The sequence below is a fragment of the Pristiophorus japonicus genome, unplaced genomic scaffold (genome assembly GCF_044704955.1).
Source record: "Pristiophorus japonicus isolate sPriJap1 unplaced genomic scaffold, sPriJap1.hap1 HAP1_SCAFFOLD_29, whole genome shotgun sequence".
NCBI classification, from domain to species: domain Eukaryota; kingdom Metazoa; phylum Chordata; class Chondrichthyes; family Pristiophoridae; genus Pristiophorus; species Pristiophorus japonicus.
In genome coordinates, this window is record NW_027252668.1 from 3180935 (window position 1) to 3205156 (window position 24222).

Consider the following 24222-nt stretch of genomic DNA (forward strand, 5'->3'; position numbering starts at 1 on the left):
GTGCGCATTTTATTATGTACCAGCTGATTTCAGCTAAGTGGGTGTGTGGCTTACACTGTATGTATCAGTTTCTGTTTGAGAATGTGGGACTTAATCTACCTGTCAGTTTCTGATATGCGAATCTGTGTTTTACTCTAACTGTCAGGTTGTGAAAAGTGAGAGTGGGTTTTACGCTGTAACTGTCAGTTTCTAGTTTGTGAATGTGGGTTCCACTCTGTACCTGTCAGTTTCTGATGTGTGAGTGAGTTTTACTCTGTACCATTCATTTACCACTACATGAGTGTGGGTTTTCCTTTCTACCTGTCAATTTCTGCTGTGGAAGAGAGGGGTTTACGTGAATGTGGGTTTTAGTCTTTATCCATCAGTCCCTGCTTTGTGTGTGTGATTTTTTTTTTCAGTATCTTCTCTTTCTGGTCTGTGAATGTGGGTTTTATTATGTACCTGTCAGTGTCTGAAATGAGAACGTGGGTTTTGCTCTGTCCCTGTCTGTCTCTGGAATTACATTTGTGGGTTTTATTCTGTAACTCTCATTTTCTGGTACGCGAGTGTGGGTATTCCTCTGTATCTGCCAGTTTCTGGTATGAGTGGAGGTTTTACTTTATATGAATAGAAAACCAGAATATTGTTTAAAACCTGAGAGATTAGTAAATGTTGCAATTCAGGGGGACTTGAGTGCCATTGTACGCGAAACATTGAAAGTTAACATGTAGGTACAGCAAGCACTTCGGAAGGTGAAAGGTGTAGTTCTATACACTTGGAGATGAGAAGAATGAGAGGTGATCTTATTGAAACATATAAGACCCTGAGGGGGATTGACAGGGTAAATGCTGAGAGGCTGCTTCCACTGGATGGACAGTCCAGAACTAGGAGTGTTAGACTCACAATAAGGGCTCAGCCATTTAGATCTGAGATGAGGAGAAATGTCTTCACTGAGAGGGTTGTGAATCTTTGGAATGCTCTATCCCAGAGGGATGTGGATGCTCAGGTGATGAGTGTATTCAAGACTGAGATTGACATTTTGTTTGATACTAAGGGAACCAAGGGATATGGGGATAGTGCGGGCAACGGGAGTTGAGGTAGAAGATCAGCCATGATCTAATTCAATGGCGGAGCAGGCTCGAGGGGCAAATCATAGAATCATAGAAATTTACAGCATGGAAGGAGGCCATTTTGGCCCATTGCGTCCGCGCCGGCTGACCAAGAGCTATCCTGCATAATCCCATTTTCCAGCTCTTGGTCCCTAGTCCTGAAGGTTACGGCACTTTAAGTGCATATCCAAGTATTAAATGTCGTGAGGGTTTCTGCCTCTACCACCCTTTCGGGCAGTGTGTTCCAGACCCCCACTACTCGCTGGGTGAAGTCATTTCCCCTCGTATCTCCTCTAAACCTCCCCCCAATTACATTAAATCTATATCCCCTGGCTGTTGACCCATCTGCCAAGGGAAACAAGTCCTTCCTTTCCACTCTATCCAGAACCCTCATAATTTTATACACCTCAATCAGGTCTCTCCTCAGCCTCCTCTCTCCAATCTTTCCTCATTGCCAATATTCTCCAGTCCAGGCAACATTCTTGTAAATCTCCTCTGCACCCTTTCCAGTGCCATCACACCTTAATGTAATGTGGTGACCAGAACTACACACAGTACTCCAGCTGCGGCCTAACCAGTGTTTTATACAGTTCAAGCACAACCTCCTTGGCTCTTGTATTCTATGCCTAGACTAATAAAGGCAAGTATTCCATATGCCTTCTTAACCAACTTATCTACCTGGCCTGCTACCTTCAGGGATCCGTGGACATGTATTCCAAGGTCCCTTTGTTCCTCTACACTTTTCAGTGGCGTACCATTTAATGTGTATTCCCTTTCCTTGTTAGCCCTCCCCAAATGCATGACCTCACACCCCTCTGGATTGAATCCATTTGGCACTGTTCCACCCACCTGACCAGTACATTGATATCTTCCTGCAATCCACAGCTTTCTTCTTCATTATCAACCACACAGCCTATTTTACTGTCAGCTGTAAACTTCTTAATCATACCCACAACATTCCAGTCCAAGTCATTGATATATACCACAAAAAGCAAGGAACCCAGCACTGAGCCCCTCGGAACCCCACTGGATACATCCTTCCAGTCACAAAAACACCTATCAACCATTACCCTTCGCTTTCTGCCTCTGAGCCAATTTGGGATCCAACTTGCCACTTTGTCCTGGATCCCATCGGCTTTTACTTTTGTGACCAGTTGGCCATGTTGGACCTTATCAAATGCTTTGCTAAAATCCATATACACTACATCACATGCACTGCCCTCATCGATCCTCCTGGTTACCTTTTCGAAAAATTCAATCAAGTTAGTCAGACATGACCTTCCCTTAACAAATCCATGCTGACTGTCCTTGATTAATCCCTGTCTTTCCAAATGAAGCTTTATCCTGACCCTCAAATGGCCAACTCCTGCTCCAATTGCTTATGTTCTTATATGAGTGTGAGTTCATTCTGTACCTATCTATCTCTGGTATGTGAGTGGGTGTTCACACTGTATCTATCTGTCTCTGGTATGTGAGTGTGAGTTTCACTCTGTATCTATCTGTCTCTGGTATGTGAGTGTGAGTTCATTCTCTACCTATCTGTCTCTGGTATGTGAGTGTGAGTTCACACTGTATCTATCTGTCTCTGGTATGTGAGTGTGAGTTCATTCTGTACCTATCTGTCTCTGGTATGTGAGTGTGAGTTCATTCTGTATCTATCTGTCTCTGGTACGTGAGTGTGAGTTCATTCTGTACCTATCTGTCCCTGGTATGTGAGTGTGAGTTCACTCTGTACCTATCTGTCTCTGGTATTGAGTGTGAGTTCATTCTGCACCTATCTGTCTCTGGTATGTGAGTGGGAGTTCACACTGTATCTATCTGTCTCTGGTATGTGAGTGTGAGTTCACTCTGTATCTATCTGTCTCTGGTTTGTGAGTGTGAGTTCACTCTGTATCTATCTGTCTCTGATATGTGAGTGTGAGTTCATTCTGTACCTATCTGTCTCTGGTATGTGAGTGTGAGTTCACTCTGTATCTATCTGTCTCTGGTATGTGAGTGTGAGTTCATTCTGTACCTATCTGTCTCTGGTGTGAGTGGGAGTTTCATTATGTATCTATCTGTCTCTGATATGTGAGTGTGAGTTCATTCTGTATCTATCTGTCTCCGGTATGTGAGTGTGAGTTTCACTCTATCTATCTGTCTCTGGTATGTAAGTGTGAGTTCACTCTGTATCGATCTGTCTCTGGTCTGTGAGTGTGAGTTCATTCTGTATCTATCTGTCTCTGGTATGAGAGTGTGAGTTCACACTGTATCTGTCTGTCTCTGGTATGTGCGTATATGCTTTTCTCTGTATCTGTTATGGGAGTCTGGGTTTTATTCTTTCCTTGTTATGTTCTGATATGTTAGTGAGTGTCCTACCCTATAACTGCCAGTTTCTGCTTAATTGGAAGTTGCTTTTCCTTTGTATCTGTCAGTTTCAGGTATGGGCGAGACGTTATAACCCTGTTCCAGTCAATAACTGGAAAGTGAGGATGGTCTTTACTCTATCTGTCAGTATCTGTTATGTGAGTGTGGGTTTTACTTTGTACATGTCACTTTCTGGTATGTGATTGGGTACTTTATTCTGCACCTGTTGATTTCAAGTTAGTGGGTTAGTAATTTACACTGTATGTATCTTTCGCTAGAACACGAATGTGGCATTTACTCTGTATCTGTCAGTATCTAAGTGTAGGTTTTATTTTACCTGTCAGTTTCTGATATGTAAGATTCAATAGATGAGTGTGGTGCTTAATCTCTGCCAGTCAGTTTCTGATATATGAGGATGTGTTTTATTCTGTACTTATCGGTCTATTGTATGTGAATGTGCGTTATGATCTGTACTTGTCAGTTTCTGGTATGTGAGAGTGGGGTTTATTCTGTACCTGTCAGTTTCTTATATCTGAGTGTGTGTTTTAATCTGTTCCTGTCAGTTTCTGGTATTTGAGTATTGTTTTAATCTGTACTGGTCAGTTTCTGGCTTATGAGTGGTAGTTTAACTTGTAACTGTCAGCTTTTATGTATGATACATGAATATGGGCTTTATACTGTATGTGTCTTTCATATGCGAGTCTGTGTATATTTCTGTAACTGTCAGATTTAGGTATGTGTGTGGGGGTTTAATCAGCACCTATTAGCTCCTGCAATTTGGATGTATGTTTTAGACTGTACCTGTCAGTTCCTGCTATATGAGCGGGGATTGACTCTGTATCTGCCCGTCTCTGGTATGTGAACGTGAATATCTGTTTTATGTTCTACCTGAATTTGTCTGATATGTGAGTAAAGGTTTTACCTTTCTGATAGGTGTGTGTGGGTTTCACTCTGCATCTGCCAGTTTATGAGATGGCAATATGTCTTGCATTGCAGAATCTGACAGTTTCTGAGCTAAAGTATCAGTTTTACTTTTTACCTCTGTTTTCTGACATGTGACTCTGGGATTTACACTCTACCTGTCACTCTCTGGTGTGGAGTTTACTCTGTGCATGTCACTTTCATCTATGTGGGTGTGGGTTGTAGATTGTATCTGTCAGTCTATGGTACAGCAGTGTGGGTTTTATTCTGCACCTGTCATTTTCTGGTATATTCGAGATGGCTTAATACTGAATCTCTCCTTTCCTGATACGTGATTATTGCTTTTGCTCTGTACCCGTCAGCTTCTGATATGAGAGTATGGTTTTTACTTTCTAACTTATATATTAAGGTATGTGATTGTGTGTTTTATTCTCTACCTGCCAGTTTCTGGCAAGTGAGTGCGGGTGTTTAATCTACAGGTCAGTTTGATCTGTTTCAATGGTGAAACAGCGTCTGATTCTACTGCTCCTTGTAAGATTCACAATGTAACTCTTGTACTGTGGATTACTGTGGGACTGACTGCTTCTGCTGCCTGTGATAATAGGATTGAGGCCAGTTCTGTGTCTCTGCGCTCTGTGAGTGATAATGTACTTACTGTGTGTGGGAAGGAGCTGCCTGCACTGGTTGACAGTCCGTGTATGCCAGCAGTGTGGATTGACACTGTGTCAGTGTCTATCTGTTCCTGTGTTTGTGAGTAAGTGAGTGAAAATGGATCTGTCTCTCAGTGCGATATGTTTGGACTTTAAAACAACATCTTATTCTACTGCTCCAAGTGACTGTGGGATTCATAATGTAACTCTGGAAATTCAGATCACTGTGGGACTGACAGCTTCTGCTGCCTATGACAATAGGATTGAGACCAGTTTTATGTCTCTGCGCTCTGTAAGTGATAATATACTTACTGTGAGTGAGAAGGTGCTGACAGCACTGTTCCTTGTGTTCCGGGTGGAGGAAAGATCACATTTATTCAGGCTCAGTGAAGTACTTCTCTGAGAATAATAATACGAGAACAATATTAGTTATGATATGGACAGGTGAGTGGGAGAATATAAAAAGTAAAGTTATAATTAACATGTTTGTTTATAATAAAGTAAAGTATCTGGAGAGGGGAAACCACGATACAAACAGCACTGGTCCATGAATAGGACCACCCGATTGGAACAGTTCAGGTTTATATCTCCCACTCCCATGGGACTACTTGTAAAATTCTGAATCTCTTCCTGGAATATAACTATAGTACCTGGGCTGTACAACAATTGTTTTCAGTCTTTTGAAACTGAGTTGAGGGTCTGTGTAGTTAACAGAATGTCACAGGGCCCAGATCCTGATGTATCTGAGGGAGCGACAGGCTCTCGATCACCAGCAACACGGTTCTGGACAACTCAATGCACCAAAACAAAATAACCGATGCTTGAAATGTCTTCTCCCACACTCCTCACCTGGTGTCTGCAATAAATACACTTTGTGAAATTCCTCACATACTCACCTTCAGGGTGTGTTTCCACTGTTCACTGTCCAAGAACAACAAACACGGTGAGATTGGGACTGAATCAGGAACAATCACTACTGATTTGGGGAAAGAAAGCAGCAATGATTTGAAAGAGCGAGGTGATTTACTTTCACTGTTACCCCACACTGTATACACAACTATTTTAGTAAAAGAATAAATCAAGTGCCCCCTTATTAAAGGGGCATTAAAACAGACAAATTTAACTTTGGCATTGAATGGATCAAATTAAAATTTGGTTCCTGGGGGTGATGATGCACTCCAGTCCCTCTGGCGCCCATCTCTCACAGAAGGCCGCGAGCGTACCGGTGAACACCGCATGCTCCATCTCCAGGGAAACCCTGGCTCGAACATAACCGCGGAAGAGAGGCAGGCAGTCGGGCTAAACACCCCCTCGACCGCCCGTGACCTGGACCGGTTAATGGCCACCTTGGCCATGCCCAGGAGCAGTCCGATGAGGAGAACTTTCGATCTGCCCGCTCCCCTCCACACAGGGGGCCCAAAGATCAGGAGCGGGGGACTGAAGTGCAAACGATTAACGAGTGTCATACTTATGCAGGAGCCATCAAGCAAACTCTACCAAGTAACGTTCATTGGTTCATGTGCAACAGCCTGCGGAGAACCATGAGATGCTACTGTAAGTACTACTTACAACCAGAGTCATCAGAGGACCATTTTATCCTCAAGTAGAAAGTAAGAGACTGTCCACACACAGCCCGAGAATGGCCTCTCCCTTCCCCCACTCACTCCATGTTCCGGAACTAGTTCCTGCTCCACTCTGCCTCTGACAAACAAACAGCCCCCGACGGAACTAAACCAGGAACGTTCACTCCTGGTTAGGAGAGAGAAAGCAGCAATGATTGTAAACAGCAGATTCTGCCCATTCTGTCTCCCTTCCCCCTGGACACACACTGTCCACACACAGCCTGAGAATGGCCTCTCCCTCCCCCCACTCACACCACGCACTGACACTGGTTCTTGCTTCACTCCGCCCCTTACACACAGCCCCTGACTCCCCCTGAACTCTCCCCGGACTCAGTGCCGGTCTCTGAGCCCATCTGCGGACACGCTCCCAAAGCGCTGCGCTGCTGTAAGGAGGCTGCTGCTCGCTGCCTTACCCAGGGGCCGCGGTCTCTCCACTCTTGGCTGTTTGAAACCATCTTCTTCCGCTCACTGAGTGAATGGTGATCACAGGCAGGACTGGGGGAGGGGAGGGAGCATGCGCTCTTCTGCTCACTGGGAATCGACACAGGGGGCGGGGCTGAGCCGCGCACGCGCAGCTCTCTGCAATAATTCAGCCTGTAAAAATCAAAGTGCACTTTTCCCAATTCACTTTCATTAGAATCTGACAAAGGAACTGGGCCTGGGGGGAAAGGACAGAGAATGATTAAAGCTGGGAGCCTTGTCCCTTGGAGATGCTCAATTTGGGATCATTCCGTGCAGGGTGTTTCTCTCTCCATGAGCCCGTCTTCACAAAGTAATCCTGCAGAAACATCGGAGGGACAAGGGAGTGGGAGTGTTTGCTGGGACCGTGCAGGAGTTAATATCTGACAGAAAGAGTCCGAGATTAGTTTAAACACTCTCACTGTGAGTAATACCGAAGTGCACAATCAAGAGGTTATAGGTAGGGAGGAACTTATTACAATCACTGTCACTAATGAAGTAGTACTCGGTAAAATAATGGGACTAAAGGCGGACAAGTCCCCTGGACCTGATGACTTACATCCTTTGGTCTTAAGAAATGTGACTAGAGATAGTGGATGCATTGTTTGTAATCTACCAAAATTCCCTGGATTCTGGGGAGGTCCGAGCAGATTGGAAAATTGCAAATGTTTAAAAAAGGAGGCAAACAAAAACCAGGAAACTATGGACCAGTTAGCCGAACATCTGTTGTTGTGAAAATGCTGGAGTCCATTATTAAGGAAGCAGTAGCAGGACATTTGGAAAAGCATGATTCAATCAAACAGAGTCAGCATGGTTTTATGAAAGGGAAATCACGTTTGATAAATTTGCTGGAGGTCATTGAGGATGTAACAAGCACGGTAGATAAGAGGCAGCCTGTGGACGTGGTGTATTTGGATTTCCAGAAGGCATTCGATAAGGTGTCACATAAGAGGTTACTGCATAAGATAAAAGCTCATGGGATTGGGAGCAATATATCAGCATGGATGGAGAATTGGCTAACTAACAGCAAACAGAGAGTCAGGATAAATGGGTCATTTTCTGGTTGGCAAACAGTGATGAGTTGGGTGCCACAGGGATCTGTGCTGCGTCGTCAACTATTTACAATCTATATTAATGACTTGGATGAACGGGCCGAGTTTAATTTAGCCAAGTTTGCTGATGATACAAAGATGGGTGGGAAAGCAAATTGTGATGAGGACACAGTAGATATGCAAAGGGATCTCGACAGGCTAAGTGAGTGTGCAAACATTTGGCACATAAGAACATAAGAAATAGGAGCAGGAGTAGGCCATATGGCCCCTCGAGCCTGCTCCACCATTTAATACAATCATGGCTGATCCGCTCATAGACTCAGGTCCACTTCCAGATGGAGTATAATGTGGGAAAATGAGAGGTTATCCATTTTGGCAGAAATAATAGAAAAGAAAATTATAATTTAAATGGAGAAAAATTGCAATGTGCAGCAGTACAGAGAGCCTTGGGGGTCCTTGTACATGAAACACAAAAAGTTAGTGTGCAGGTATAGCAAGTAATCAGTAACACAAATGGAACATTGGCTTTTATTGCAAGGGAGATATAGTACAAAAGCAGATAAGTCCTGCTACAACTGTACAGGGTATTGGTAAGGCCACACCTGGAGTACTGTGTACAGTTTTGGTCTTCGTATTTAAGGAAGGATATACTTACATTGGAGGCTGTTCAGAGAAGGTTCACTCGGTTGATTCCGGAGATGAGGGGGTTGATTTATGAGGAAAGGTTTGAGTAGGTTGGGTCTGTACACATTGGAGATCAGAAGAATGAGAGGTGATCTTATTGAAACTTATAAGATAATGAGGGGGCTTGACAAGGTGGATGCAGAGAGGATATTTCCACATAGGGGCAACTAAAACTAGGTTACATAGTTTTAGAATAAGGGACCGCCCATTTAAAATTGGGATGAGGAGGAATTTCTTCTCTCAGAGGGTTGTAAATCTATGGAATTATCTGCCCCAGACAACTGTGAAGGTTTTGTCATTGAATATATTTAAGGCGGAGATAGACAGATTTTTGAGTGATAAGGGAGTAAATGGTTATGGGGAGGGGGCAGGGAAGTGGAGCTGAGTCCATGATCAGATCAGCCATGATCTTATTGAATGGCAGAGCAGGCTCGAGGAGCCAAATGGCCTACTCCTGTTCCGATTTGTTATGTTCTTATGGCGCTGAGCTGCAAGATTGCAGAGAGTGCAACAGGCAAGAGAGTGATAAATGTGTGACATTGTTTCTCACTCTCTGACACTGGCCCGCAGTGTGGGATTAATAATGTGTCTGTCTCTGGTACAATATCAGTGAGAGATGAGACTGCATCTTCTGTCTCTCCAATGGGATCTTTCAGAATAAAACGGGACTTCACCGGTCAGTCTGGAACTGATACTGTGCATCTCTTTCTGTGTCTCATCGCCCTACCTCGCACTCTCCTGTCTCTCGCTCAGCCGTCTCCCCTATCTCTTGCTCTCAGTTTCTATCCGCTCTCTCTTACTGTTTGTGAAGGCGGGATACTGTTATTTAGCGTGATGTTGAAACACTGTTGGAAGTGCAAGACTGATCATGTCTCTGTTTCTCTCTGGTGCAATACGTGAAGGTGTGACACTGTTACTGAGCGTATTATGGAGACACTGATACAAAGTGTAAAACTGATACTGTGTCTGTCCCGCTGGTGCTGTGCATGAATGTGCGATAATATGGAGACACAGTTCGGGAGTTTAAGACTGATACTGTGTCTGTCTCTCTGTCGCTCTCTCTGATAGCCATCTCTGGGTGTGGACTATGGGATGGATAAATTCCAGAGAGGGGACGAGCTGCCTGCAATCTGTATCTCACCTTTAACCCAGCTCTTAATGCGGGAACAGGTGGGATACTATTTGGGATATTTTGAATTAACCAAAGCTGGAATTCTGGTTCCCTCCAGAAAATTAAAAGGTTAAAGGTCTGCATGGATCAATGTGTTCAGGATGTATATACTTCTCCCTTTTGAATTATTGCCCGAATAGGAGACGGTGGGCCCATCAACCGCTCATTCTCTTTACACTTAGCTCTTAACATCCGGTTCATATTCGGCTCTCCCAACATGTTCAATGACCAACGGTCTAGTTCAGCTTCCGTCTGTTTTGCATTTCTCGGAAGCCTGACCCCCTCTATATTAAATCGCTGATCAGAATATCGGCTAACAACAAACATGCGACACTGTTTGATGATCCGGACTTCGAGATGGTTATGCTTATAACTGAGAATGTCTGAGGCTCATTTCTGATCAGCAAACTCCCACCTTAATGACAGTATAGTATGTTAAATTAAATCTTGGACAATTATGTTCCACAGAACAGAAAGCAGCCCTTTCACAGATAATGTGGGTTGCTCGGAAAAAAGCCTTTGGGTTATTATATTAAATCCTGTCCGCTTTACTTGGTCTTTTCAGGTCACAGTCTGTTTAGCCCACCAATGGAAGTAGGGCGAAAATTACTGTCTCCATCAGTCAGAATATCGATTTTTAATTCAAAAACCCCGCCAAGAAATTTTAAAATAGCGGATTATGTTAATATAAATTCACCATTAGTCAAAGATTTCCCAACACGTTTTAATTAATTTTGTCTTTTACATATTCCCCTTGCAAGTTCCAGGCTGTTACAATCAGGATTAAATTCGGGTACTATTTCAAACTGTCTAATGGGCGGGAATCAAACCCCACCGATTCTGTAACGGGACACATTCCAACTCAATCTTTGTAAAAGTTGTGTTTCACAGATTATCGATCGATCCCCTGCAAAGGCGGGAGTGAGCCCAGAACAGGGAGTCCTTCTGTGAAAAGAGAAGAGGAACAGAGTATTCAAACTGCCCCGGTTCTGGTCTCTGTAAGAACTCCCATTCTGGGTTGTTACACTGCGGGGAGTGTCGGCTTAATAAACGGACTGACCCGCAACAGGAATTGAAAAATAAACTTGAAAAGGGCTTGCGAGAGAGAATGTGTGACTGAAATCTGAGTCTCAGCCCCAAAACAAACTCTTAATTTGGCAGGCGGTGTAAATGAACGGGTCTGAGAGCAAAAGAAACAGCGACCAGGGACCGTGTTTGTCGTTGGCGGAAAATTCCAGCGACGCTAAGGTGGAACCGGACAGTGAAACTGATATGAGAATTCAAAACTAAATCTACAACTGGAAGTGTAAAGGTTCTCAAATATACTCGTTCAGGAAATAATTACAGTAAACAGAGTGTAAAGGGAGATGCGTTTGTGCAGCTCTTTCAGAGATGTTGTGGGTGGCTCTTAAAAGAGCCGTTGTGTTTGGGGTTTGATCTGTCAGGACAGCGGGCAGTCTCACTTGGAGCTGGTGTACTTGGTCACCGCCTTTGTCCCTTCCGACACGGCGTGCTTGGCCAGCTCCCCAGGCAGCAGCAGGCGTACGGAGGTCTGGATCTCCCGGGAACTGATGGTGCGGCGCTTGTTGTAATGGGCCAGGCGGGAAGCCTCACCAGCGATGCGCTCGAAAATATCCTTCACAAACGAGTTCATGATGCCCATGGCCTTGGAGGAGATGCCGGTGTCGGGGTGAACCTGCTTCATCACTTTGTAGATGTAGATGGCGTAACTCTCCTTCCTCGACCTTCTGCGCCTCTTGCCGCTCTTCGCTGGGGTTTTTTTAACTATTTTCTTGGCGCCTTTCTTGGCGGGACCTGTTTTCTTTTCGTCAGCCATCGTCTCGTTCAGTCAGGCGCAGATTTGGGGAAATTCTGCTCCGAGCTCGCATTATATCGGCAGCCACACACTCCGCCCACAGCCCTATGCTAATGAGGGATGGGCGAAGACAATGGTTGTGATTGGCTTGTCAATATCCAGTGTTCTGTATCTCTCTGATTGGATGTTTAAAGAGACCAATCAAATTTGTTGCTCGCTACAATCTCAAATTCTTGAATGAGGTCATCAGTTACAACACCTCCTGATTTATACTCTGTTCTTTATGTGTTTCTGTTCTGCTATCAGGCAAAAATCTTATGAGCAAGGTTCATAAATCTTTTAGTATATATTCAATAATCTGAACAGCAAACTCGCTGCTCTGCTTGTCGATCTAGATTTTTACATGTTCCACAGACATTGACCGGTTTATAACCGAGATTGACTGAGGGTGACTTCTGGTCAGGAAACTCCCAGTTTATCAACCGTAGGGATTTAATATCAAGTAGAGAAATAGTGACCTGGATTTATATTGCGCCTTTCACGACCATCGGACTTCTGAACGTGCTTCGCAGCCAATGAAGTGCTTTTTGAAGTGTAGACACTGTAGTAATGTAGGAACGGCGGCAGAAATTTCACACACAGCAAGCTCCCATAAACAGCAATGTGATAATGACCGGATAATCTGTTGAGTTGTATTGATCGAGGGATAAGTATTGGCCAGGACACCGGGGATAACTGACCTGCTATTCTTCAAAATAGTGGCCGTGGTATCTATTACAACCACCTGAGAGAACGACGGGCCTCCGTTTAACGTCTCTTCCGACAGATGGCACCTCCGACAGTGCAGCACTCCCTCATCACTGCACTGGCATATCAGCCTAGATTTTTGTGCTCAAGTCCCTGGAGTGGGACTTGAACCCACAACCTTCTGACTCAGAAGTGAGGGTGCTACCAACTGAAGCACAGCTGATAAGATTGTGATCAATAGATCAGTTTCTTCAGACAGTAACCAGCCCTTTCACAGATAGAGTGCGTGGCTCTGAAAAGAACCGACGTGATATTAGATTAAATCTTGTCCACTTTACTTGCTCTTGCTGGGGCCAGCATTGGATTTGGTTGTCAGGAGCACCATGTTGATTTTTGGCTGTTCAGCCATGGTCCTATTGAATTGTGGAGCAGGCTCGAGGGGCCTTATGGCTTTCTCCTATTTCTTACAGCTGTCAGTCTGTGGTATGTGAGTGTTGTTTTTTCTTCAGTTTCTGCTAGGCGAATTTGGGTTTCATTATACACCTGTCAGCTTCGAGTATGTGAGTGTGATTTTCACAGTATCTCACTGTCCCTGGGATGTGTGTGTGGGTTTTATTCTGTACCTGTCAGTTTCTGTTATGCAAATGCGTGTTTTACTCTCTACCTGTAAGTTTCTGTTATGTGAGTGTGGGTTTTATTGTGTATTGTTCAGACTCTGAGGTGTGTGTGTGTGGATTTTATTTTATATGAATGCAACTAATCTTTTTTACAAAGAGAAAGACGAGTAAATGTTATTGAGTGGAATCTGAGTGTCCTTGTACATGAATCACAGAAAGTTAACATGCAGTTACAGCAAACAATTCTGAAGATAAATGGTATGTTAGCCCTTAATGCAAATGGGTTGGAGTAAGGTAGCGTTGGTACAATGATATAGAACTGAGATTGGGAGAAATTTGTTCACTCAGAGGGTTCTGAATCACTGGAGTTGGGATTTTAACCTGCATCTGTCAGTTTCTTGTTTGTGAATTGTGATGTTTTCTGTTTTTTTGTCAGTAATTTGTGGAGATTTACTTCGAGCTGGTGTGCTTGGCCAGCTCCCCGGGTAGTACCAGACTAATGCCCGTCTCGATGTGTGGACACAACCTGCACACTCCAAACTGTTAGAGGTTGCTGCCATCTCCTGGCTGCAACAAGTGACAATCATTCAGCAGAACCCATTTTAAATTCCAGAGATTGCTCAGAACCATGTTTATGTTCAGCTTAAATTATTGCAAAGTATTTTATTGGTCCATCTGAAAACTCCAAACAACCATTAAAAGCAGGTGGAGGCGCTCATCCGATTCTAGTGTGAACAGTGGGGTTAATCACTGAGTGTGGGATAGACATTACTGGGCAATCCATTTCAACCAAACGTGCCTTTGCAGAGCCGTCGACTGTGCTGGGGTTAATCATCGAGTGTGGGACAGGCACTGCCTCTGTCACTCAGGTGCTGTGTGCTATTGTGGGATTCACTGGTCAGTGTAGGATAGATACTGTATCTGTCACTGTCTGGTACAGTGTTTCAGTGTGGGATTGGCTGGGAGTATAGTAAAGAAACTGTATCTCTCACTCTCTGGTACAGTGTGTCAGTGTGGGATTGACTGGGAGTATAGTAAAGGCACTGTATCTGTCACTGTCTGGTACAGTGTGTCAGTATGTGTTTGGCTGGGAGTATAGTAAAGACACTATCTGTTACTGTCTGGTACAGTGTGTCAGTGTGGGATTGACTGGGAGTAAAGACACTATCTGTCACTGTCTGGTACAGTGTGTCGGTGTGTGATTGACTGGGAGTATAGTAAAGACACTGTATCTGTCACTGTCTGGTACAGTGTGTCAGTATGTGTTTGGCTGGGAGTATAGTAAAGACACTATCTGTCACTGTCTGGTACAGTGTGTCAGTGTGGGATTGACTGGGAGTATAGTAAAGACACTGTATCTGTCACTGTCTGGTACAGTGTGTCAGTGTGGGATTGACTGGGAGTATAGTAAAGACACTATCTGTCACTGTCTGGTACAGTGTGTCAGTGTGGGATTGACAGGCACGTGTAAAAACAGAAAGCGATGTTTTCCCGCTTGATGCGTGTGATGGTGGTAGAGTGGTGAGCACAGCTGCCTTCCAAGCTAGTTGATCTGGGTTCAATTCACGGCCGTAGGATCCAGTCAAATTTGAATCCACTTTCTGTTTGGGATATATAAGTGAATGTTTTAATCAATACCTGTGAATTTCTGGTTTGTGAGTGTTGATTTTAATCTTTATACACATTCTCTGATTATTGTGGGGGGTTTCTAGGTACTGTATTGAAACCGGGTTTGTGGTTATGGACTTTATTCTGTATCAGCCCACCTCTGGTATGTGATGATGACTTTTACTCTGTATCTGTCAGTGTTTGATATGACGGTGTGTTTTATTCCGTACCAGTCCTGCTCCTATTTCTTATGTTATGTTTATTATGATAGTCGAGTATAAAAGCAAAATACTGTGAATGCTGGAATCGGAAATAAAAACAGAAAATGCTGGAAATTTCAGCGGGTCAGGCAGCATTTGTGGAGAGAGAGAAAGTTAACGTTTCATTTCGATGACAAAGGCTCATCCACCTGAAACATTAACTCTGTTCCTCTCTCCACTGATGCTGCCTGACCCGCTGAGATTTACCCGCTGATATACCAGTATTCATTTTCCTTTCTACCAGTCAATTATTGATACAGAGTAGAGGAGAGTACTCTGTATCTATCATTTTCAGCTTTGCGATTGTGGGTTTTAGTCTCTTTCTCTCAGTCTCTGGTACGTGGGCGTGAGTTTCGCTCTGTATCTACCTGTGCGTGTGGACTTTACTCTATATCTGGCAGTGTCTGTTATGGGAGTCTGGATTTTATTCTGTACTTGTCATCTTCTGATTTATTAGTCTGGGTCTTATCCATAACTGCCAGTTTCTACCTAATTCAGAGATGGTTTTCCTTTCAATCTGTCAGTCTCTGGTACGGGAGTATGTATCTATCTGTGTGCCTGTCCGGTATGGGAGTATGTATCTATCTGTGTGCTGTCAGTCTCTGGTATGGGAGTTTGTCTCTATCTCTGTGCCTGTCGGTCGTTGGTGTGGGAGTATGTATCCAACTCTGTGTCCGTCAGTCTCTTGTATAGGAGTAGGTATCTATCTCTGTGCCTGTCAGTTTCTGGCATGGGAGTATGTACGATCTGTGCCATTAGTTTCTGGATGGGAGTATGTATATATCTCTGTGCCTATCATTCTCTAGTATGGAAGTATATATCTATATGTGTGCCTATCAATCTCTGTATGGGAGTATGTATCTATTTCTGTCCCCGTCAGTCTCTGGTATAGGAGTATGTATCAATCAGTGCTGTCCGTGTCTGGTCTGGGTGTATGTAGCTATCTGTGTGCTTTCAGTACCTGGTATGAAAGTATGTATCTAATTCTGTGCAAGTCAGTCTCTGGTATTGGATCGTGTATCTATCTCTGTGCCTGCCAGTCTCTGGTATTTGATTGTGTATCTATCTGTGTGCTGTCAGTCTCTGGTATGGGATTATGTATCTATCTCTGTGCCTGTCAGTCTCTGATGTGGGAGTATGCATCTATCTGTGTGCGTGTCAGTCTCTGGTATGGGAGTATGTATCTATCTGTGTGCCTGTCAGTATCTGGTCTGGGTGTATGTATCTATCTCTGTGCCTGTCAGTCTCTGGTATGGGAGTATGTATCTATCTGTGTGCGTGTCAATCTCTGGTATGGGAGTATGTATCTATCTGTGTGCGTGTCAGTGTCTGGTATGGGAGTATGTATCTATCTGTGTGCCTGTCAGTGTCTGGTATGGGAGTATGATTGAGTGTGATTGAGTCTGCCTCCACCACCCTTTCTGGCAATGCATTCCAGATGTTGACCACTCGCAGTTTAAACATGTTTTTTATCATGGTGCCTTTGATTCATTTGTCTATCAGCTTAAATCTGTGTCCTCTGGTTCTCGACCCTTATGCCACTGGGAACAGTTTCCCTCTATCTACTCTGTCCAGATCCCTCATGATTTTGAAGACCTCTATCACATCTTCTCCCAATCTACTCTGCTCCATGGAGAACAACGCCAACTTCTCTAGTCTATCCACGTGACTGAAGTCCCTGATCCCTGGAATCATTCTCGTTAATCTTTGCTGCACCCTCTCCAAGGCCTTCACATCCTTCCTAAATTGTGGTTCCCAGTTGAGGCCGAACCAGTGTTTTATACAGGTTCATCATATGTTCCACGCTTTTGTACTGTATACCTCTATTCATGAAGCTCTGGGTCCCGGAAGCTTTTTTAACCACTTCCTCAACCTGCCCTGCCATGTCCAACAATCTGTGCACATATACCCCCAGGTCTCTGTTCATGCACCCACTTTAGAATTGTACCCTTTCGTTTATATTGCTTCTCCTCATTCTTTCTACCAAAATGTATCATTCACGTGTTTCTGCGTTAAATTTCATCTGCCACGTGTCCGCCCATTCTACCAACCTGCCTATGTCATCCTGAAGTCTATCACTGTGCTCCTCACTGTTCCCTATATTTCCAAGTTTTGTGTCATCTGCAAGTTTTGAAATTGTGCCCTGTACACACACATCCAAGTCATTAATATGTATCAAGCAAAGCACTGGTCCAATACTGACCCTTGGGGAACATCACTGTGTACCTTCCTCCAGTCCAAAATAAAACCCTTCTCACTCCTGTCACTTACCTCATTTCTTATCCATGCTGCCACTGTCCTTTTTATTCCATAGGCTTCAACTTTGCTTGTAAACCTAATATGTGGCACTTTGTCGAACGCCTTTTGGAAATCCATGTACACCACTTCAACTGCATAGTTGTCTCTGGTATGTGGGTGTGAATTTTACTCTGCATCAGTCAGTGTCTGTATTGTGAACGTGGATCCTTCTCTCTACCCGTCGGTCTCTGGTATGCTAATATTGGTTTTACTCTGTATTAGTCAGTTTCTGATACAGGAGTGTGGGGTTTCCTTTCTACCTGTCAATTTCTGCTGAGAAGGGTTTACTCTGAATCTTGAAGTGCATTAGTGTGGGTTTCAATCTTCATCTGTATGTCTCTGATATGTGAATGTTTTTCCCCCACTATCTTCAGTTTGTGGTGTGTTAGTTAGGGTTTTACTCTGTTAGTTCAGGTTTTACTCTGTATTGTGCATCTCTGGTATGAGAGTGTGAGTTTCACTCTGAACCTGTCAGTTTCTGGTATATGTGTTGGGTTTTATTTGCACCTTCCAATCTCTGGGATGTGAGCATGTGTTTTACTCCCTGTTTCTGGTATACGAATGTAGGTTACGCACTGTATCTCTCAGTTTCTGGTATTTGAGTGGCGTTTCATTCTGCACCTCTCAGTTTCTGCTATGTGAATCTTACACTGTATTAGCAGTTTCTGGGATGTGATTGTGCTTTTTTTCACTGTGTACCTGTCAGGTTGTGATACCTTAGTCTGAGTTTTGTGCTGTATCTGTACATTTCTGTTATATGAATGAGTAAGGGTTTTAATCAGTACCTGCCAGTGTCTTGTCAGGGAATGTGGATTTTATCTGTACCTGTCAATCTGTTACATAAATATGGGTTTTCTGCTCAACCTGTCTGTTTCGACTATGCGAGTGTGGGTTTTAATCAGTACTTGCCAGTTTCCGGACCTGGAGTTGGGATTTTAACCTGCATCTGTCAGTTTCTTGTATGTGAATCGTGGAGTTTTCTGTTTTTTTGTCAGTAATTTGTGGAGATTTACTTGGAGCTGGTGTGCTTGGCCAGCTCCCCGGGCAGTACCACACTCATGGACGTCGAGATGTGTGGACACAATCTGCACACTAACTGTTAGAGGTTGCTGCCATCTCCTGGCTGAAAGTGAGTGCTGCAACAAGTGACAATCATTCAGCAGAACCCATTTTAAATTCCAGAGATTGCTCAGAACCATGTTTATGTTCAGCTTAAACTATTGCAAACTATTGGTCCGGCTGAAAACTCCAAACAAGCATTAAAAGCAGGTGGATGCGCTCACCCGATTCTAGTGTGAACAGTGGGGTTAATCACGGAGTGTGGGATAGACATTACTGGGCAATCCATTTCAACCAAACGTGCCTTTGCAGAGCCGTCTACTGTGCTGGGGTTAATGATTGAGTGTGGGACAGACATTGTGTCATGTATTTCACCATCTTGCAATGGCTATAAGTATGTAACTGTAACTCATGCATACTGTATCTGTACCCTTGTAATGCACACAGGGAGTTAGCTCCTCACCTGGGCTTCCAGGTACAAAAGGGGAGGTCCCACCCAGGATCAACAATCTTAAGTCCTGGGAATAAAGTGAAGGTCACAGAGTGACCGTGTCTGATATATCCATGCCTCATGCGAGTTTGTAACAAGGTGCAGAGACACTACACACTGCCTCTGTCACTCAGGTACTGTGTGCTAATGTGGGATTCACTGGTCAGTGCAGGATAGATACTGTATCTATCACTGTCTGGTACAGTGTGTCAGTGTGGGATTGACTGGGAGTATAGTAAAGACACTGTATCTGTCACTGTCTGGTACATTGCATCAGTGTGGGAGTGACTGGGAGTATAGTAAAGACACTATCTGTCACTGTCTGGTACAGTGTGTGATTGACGGATTATAGTAAAGACACTATCTGTCACTGTCTGGTACAGTGTGTCAGTGTGGGATTGACAGGCACGTGTAAAAACAGAAAGCGATGCTTTCCCGCTTGATGCGTGCGATGCGATGGTGGTAGAGTGGTGAGCACAATTGCCTTCCAAGCTAGTTGATCTGGGTTCAATTCACGGCCGTACGATCCAGTCAAAATTTTAATCCACTTTCTGTGGAGTGAGTGAGTGAGTGAGTGAGTGAGCGAGCGAGCGAACGAACGAACGTTTCAGTTCGATGATGAAGGCCCATCCACCTGAAACAGAAACTCCGTTCCTCTCTCCACTGATGCTGCCTGACCCACTGAGATTTCCAGCAATATCTTTATGATATACCAGTACTCATTTTCCTTTCTAACTGTCAATCATTGATATGGAATTGAGGGGACTACTTTGTATCTACCATTTTCAGCTTTGTGATTGTGGGTTTTTAGTCTGTTTCTCTCAGTCTCTGGTACAGAGCGAGAGTGTCGCTCTGTATCTATCGGTCCCTGGTATGTGCGTGTGGGCTTTACTCATATCTCGCAGTGTCTGTTATGGGAGTCTGGATTTTATTCTGTACTTATCAGCTGCTGATTTATTATTGTGGGTCTTATGCTATCACTGCCACTTTTGACCTAATTCCGAGATGGTTTTCCTTTGAATCTGTCAGTCTCCGGTATGGGAGTATGTATCTATCGGTGTGCTGGTCAGTGTCTGGTATGGAAGAGAGGTTATTACCCTGTGCATGTCAATTACTGGTAAGTGAGGTTGGTAGTTACTCTGTATCTGTCAGTATCTTATGAGATTGTGGGATTTACTCTGTACCTGTCAGTTTTTGGTAGGAGTGTGGGTTTTATTCTGCATCTATTGATTTCAAGTAAGGGAGTTAGTAATTTACACTGTCATTCGCTGGTTTTATTTTACCAGGCAGTTTCTGGTATGCGAGAGTTGTTTTTATTTTGAATCTGTCAGTGTCTAGTATGGGAGTATGTATCTATCTCTGTGCCGACAATCTCTGGTATGGGAGTATGTATCCAACTCTGCGCCCGTCAGTGCTTGGTATGGGAGTATTAGTCTAACTCTGTCCCTGTCAGTCTCTGGTATGGGAGTATGTATCTATCTGTGCCAGTTTATCTGGTAAGGATGTTTCCAACTGTGTGCCTGTCAATCTCTGGTATGGGACTACATATCTATCTCTGCGCAGTCAGTTTCTGGTATGAGAATATGTATCTATCTGTGTGCCTGTCCGTCTCTGGTATGGGAGTATGTATCTATCTGTGGTGTCACTTTCTGGCATGGGAGTATGTATCTATCTGTGTGCCTGTCAATATGTACATAAAAACAAAGAAAATAGGTGAAGGAGTAGGCCATTTGGCACTAAGAGCCTGCACTGCCATTCAATAAGATCATGGCTGATCATTCCCTCAGTACCCCTTTCCTGCTTTCTCTCCATACCCCTTGATCCCTTTAGCTGTAAGGGCCATATCTAACTCCCTCTTGAATATATTCAATGAACTGGCATCAACAACTCTCTGCGGCAGGGAATTCCACAGGTTAACAACTCAGTGAAGAAGTTTCTCCTCATCTCAGTCCTAAATGGCCTAACCCTTATCATAAGATTGTGTCCCCTGGTTCTGGACTTCCCCAACATCGAGAACATTCTTCCCGCACCTAACCTGTCCAGTCCCGTCAGAATCTTATACGTTTCTATGAGATCCCCTCTCATCCTTCTAAACTGCAGTGAATAAAGGACCAGTTAATGCAGTCCCTCCTCATAGGTCAGTCCAGCCATCCCTGGAATCAGTCTGGTGAACATTCGCTGCACTCCCTCAATAGCAAGAATGTCCTTCCTCAGATTAGGAGACCAAAACTAAACACAATATTCCAGGTGAGGCCTCACCAAGGCCCTGTACAACTGCAGTAAGACCTCCCTGCTCCTATACGCAAATCCCCTAGCTATGAAGGCCAACATGCCATTTGCCTTCTTCACCGACTTCTGTAACTGCATGCCAACTTTCAATGACTGATGAACCATGACACCCAGGTCTCGTTGCACCTCCTCTTTTCCTAATCTGCCGCCATTCAGATAATATTCTGCCTTTGTGCTTTTGCCCCCAAAATGGATAACCTCACATTTATCCACATTATACTGCATCTGCCATGCATTTGCCCATTCACCTAACCTGTCCAAGTCACAGCTCACACCACCACCCAGTTTAGTGTAATCTGCAAACTTGGAGATATTACACTCAATTCCTTCATCTAAATTGTTAATGTATATTGTAAAGAGCTGGGGTCCCAGCACTGAGCCCTGCGGCACTCCATTAGTCACCGCCTGCCATTCTGAAAAGGACCAGTTTATCCCGACTCTCTGCTTCCTATCTACCAACCAGTTCTCTATCCACGTCAATACATTACCCTCAATACCATGTGCTTTGATTTTGCACATTAATCTCTTGTGCGGCACCTTGTCAAAAGCCTTTTGAAAGTCCAAATACACCACATCCACTGGTTCTCCCTTGTCCACTATACTCGTTACATCCTCAAAAAAGTCTTGAAGATTCGTCAAGCATGATTTCCCTTTCATAAATCCATGATGACTTGGCCTGATCCTGTCACTGCTTTCCAAATGCGCTGCTATTTCATCCTTAATGATTGATTCCAACATTTTCCCCACCACCGACGTCAGGATAACCAGTCTATAATTCCCTGTTTTCTCTTTCCCTCCTTTTTTAAAAAGTGGTGTTACATTAGCTACCCTCCAGTCTATAGGAACTGATCCAGAGTCAATAGAATGTTGGAAAATGATCACCATGCATCCACTATTTCTAGGGCCACTTCCTTAAGTACTCTGGGATGCAGATGATCAGGCCCCGGGGATTTATTGCCCTTCAATCCCATCAATTTCCCTAACACAATTTCCCGCCCAATAAGGATATCCTTCAGTTCCTCCTTCTCGCTAGCCGCACTATCCCCTAGTACATTCGGAAGGTTATTTGTGTCTTCCTTCGTGAAGACAGAACCGAAGTATTTGTTCAATTGATCTGCCATTTCTTTGTTCCTCATTATAAATTCACCTGAATCCGACTGCAAGTAACTTTCTCTGTGCCTGTCAGTTGCTGGTATGGGAGTATGTAGCAATCTGTGTGCCTGACAGTGTCGGGTATGGGAGTTTGTATCTAACTCTGTGCCCGTCAGTCTCAGGTATGGGAGTATGCGTCTATCACTGTATCTGTCAGTCTCTGATATGGGAGTGCGTAACTATCTCTGCGCTGTCAGTCTCTGGTATGGGAGTATGTATCTGTCTCTGTGCCTACAATCTCTGGTATGGGAGTACGTATCTGTCTCTGTGCCTACATGATCTGGTACGGGAGTACGTATCTGTCTCTGTGCCTGTCAGTGTCAAATGTGGGAGTATGTATCTATCTCTATGCTTGTCAGTGTCTGGTATGGGAGTATGTATCTATCGGTGTGCTGTCAGTCTCTGGTTTGGGAGTGTCGCCCCAGAAGAGGCGAGGGCCCAGAGGCAGCACGGGCCAGCCCACACTGCGATATGTGTGCGCACGATGTCCTTGCAGCAGAGGCAGTTTCCAGTCGCCTTGGTTAATCCTTGCCACTAGACCAAGACCTAGCTCTGTCAAGTCCGTGTGGTGGCTGGTGTGTAACGACCACCACACGATAAAAAAATCCACGCACAGGCATCTTCCACCCTTCAAGATTTAGTTCAGGACCTGGAATATTCGGTCCTTCATTCAAACACCTGTGAACTTTATGGTGTGGAAGCAAGTCATCCTCGACTTGAGGGACTGCCTATGATGATGATGGGAGTATGTATCTATCTCTGTGCCTGTCAGTCTCTGGTATCGGAGTATGTATCTATCTCTGTGCCTGGCAGTCTCTGATATGGGACTATAGAAACATAGAAAATAGGTGCAGGAGTCGGCCTTTCGGCCCGTCGAGCCTACACCACCATTCAATAAGATCATGGCTGATCCTTCACCTCAGTACCCCTTTCCTGCTTTCTCTCCATACCCCTTGATTCCTTTAGTCGTAAGGGCCATATCTAACTCTCTCTTGAATATATCCAATGAACTGGCATCAACAACTCTTTGCGGTAGGGAATTCCACAGGTCAACAACTCTCTGAGTGAAGAAGTTTCTCCTCATCTCAGTCCTAAATGGCCTACCCCTTACCCTAAGACTATGTCCTCTGGTTCTGGACTTCCCCAGTCTCTGGTCTGGGAGTATGTATCTATCTGTGTGCCTGTCAGTCTCTGGTATGGGAGTAAGTATCTATCTATGCCTGTCAGTGTCTGGTATGGGAGTATGCATCTATCTCTGTGCCTGTCAATCTCTGGTATGGGACATCCCCAACATCGGAAACATTCCTTCTGCATTTAACCTGTCCAGTCCCGTCCCGTCCCGTCAGAATTTTATATGTTTCCATGAGATCCCCTCTCATCCTTCGAAACTCCAGTGAATACAGGCCCAGTCGATCCAGTCTCTCATAAGAACATAAGAATTAGGAACAGGAGTAGGCCATCTAGCCCCTGAAGCCTGCTCCGCCATTCAACAAGATTATGGCTCCTCATGTCAGTCCAGCCATCCTGGGAATCAGTCTGGTGAACCTTCGCTGCACTCCCTCAATAGCAAGAACGTCCTTCTTCAGATTAGACCACCAAAACTGCACACAATATTCCAGGTGAGGCCTCACCAAGGCCCTGTACAACTGCAGTAAGACCTCCCTGTTCCTATACTCAAAACCTCTAGCTACGAAGGCCAACACACCATTTGCCTTCTTCACCACCTGCTGTACCTGCATGCCAACTTTCAATGGCTGATGTACCATGACACCCAGCTCTCGTTGCACCTCTCCTTTTCCTAATCTGCCGCCATTCAGATAATATTCTGCCTTCGTGTTTTTGCCCCCAAAGTGGATTACGTCACATTTATCCACATTGTACTGCATCGGTCAT

The 24222-nt window shown here is 44.3% G+C and overlaps 1 protein-coding gene across 4 annotated transcripts in view; it reads right to left on the minus strand.

The window, feature by feature from the left end:
- Window positions 1–24222, minus strand: part of LOC139248205 (zinc finger protein 23-like) — a 114888-nt gene that overhangs the window by 17892 nt on the left and 72774 nt on the right. The window contains exons 1-2 of one of the 4 annotated variants that reach the window (XM_070871954.1): window positions 7041–7097; window positions 5318–5404 (exon numbers count right to left, since the gene is read on the minus strand). The exons of 1 other annotated variant lie outside the window; for it this stretch is intronic. The gene's annotated coding sequence lies outside the window, so the exon portion shown is untranslated. Of the gene's footprint in view, window positions 1–5317; window positions 5408–7040; window positions 7098–24222 lie in introns of those variants that run through there. 2 more of the 4 variants (XM_070871955.1, XM_070871952.1) reach the window with 2 other exon arrangements.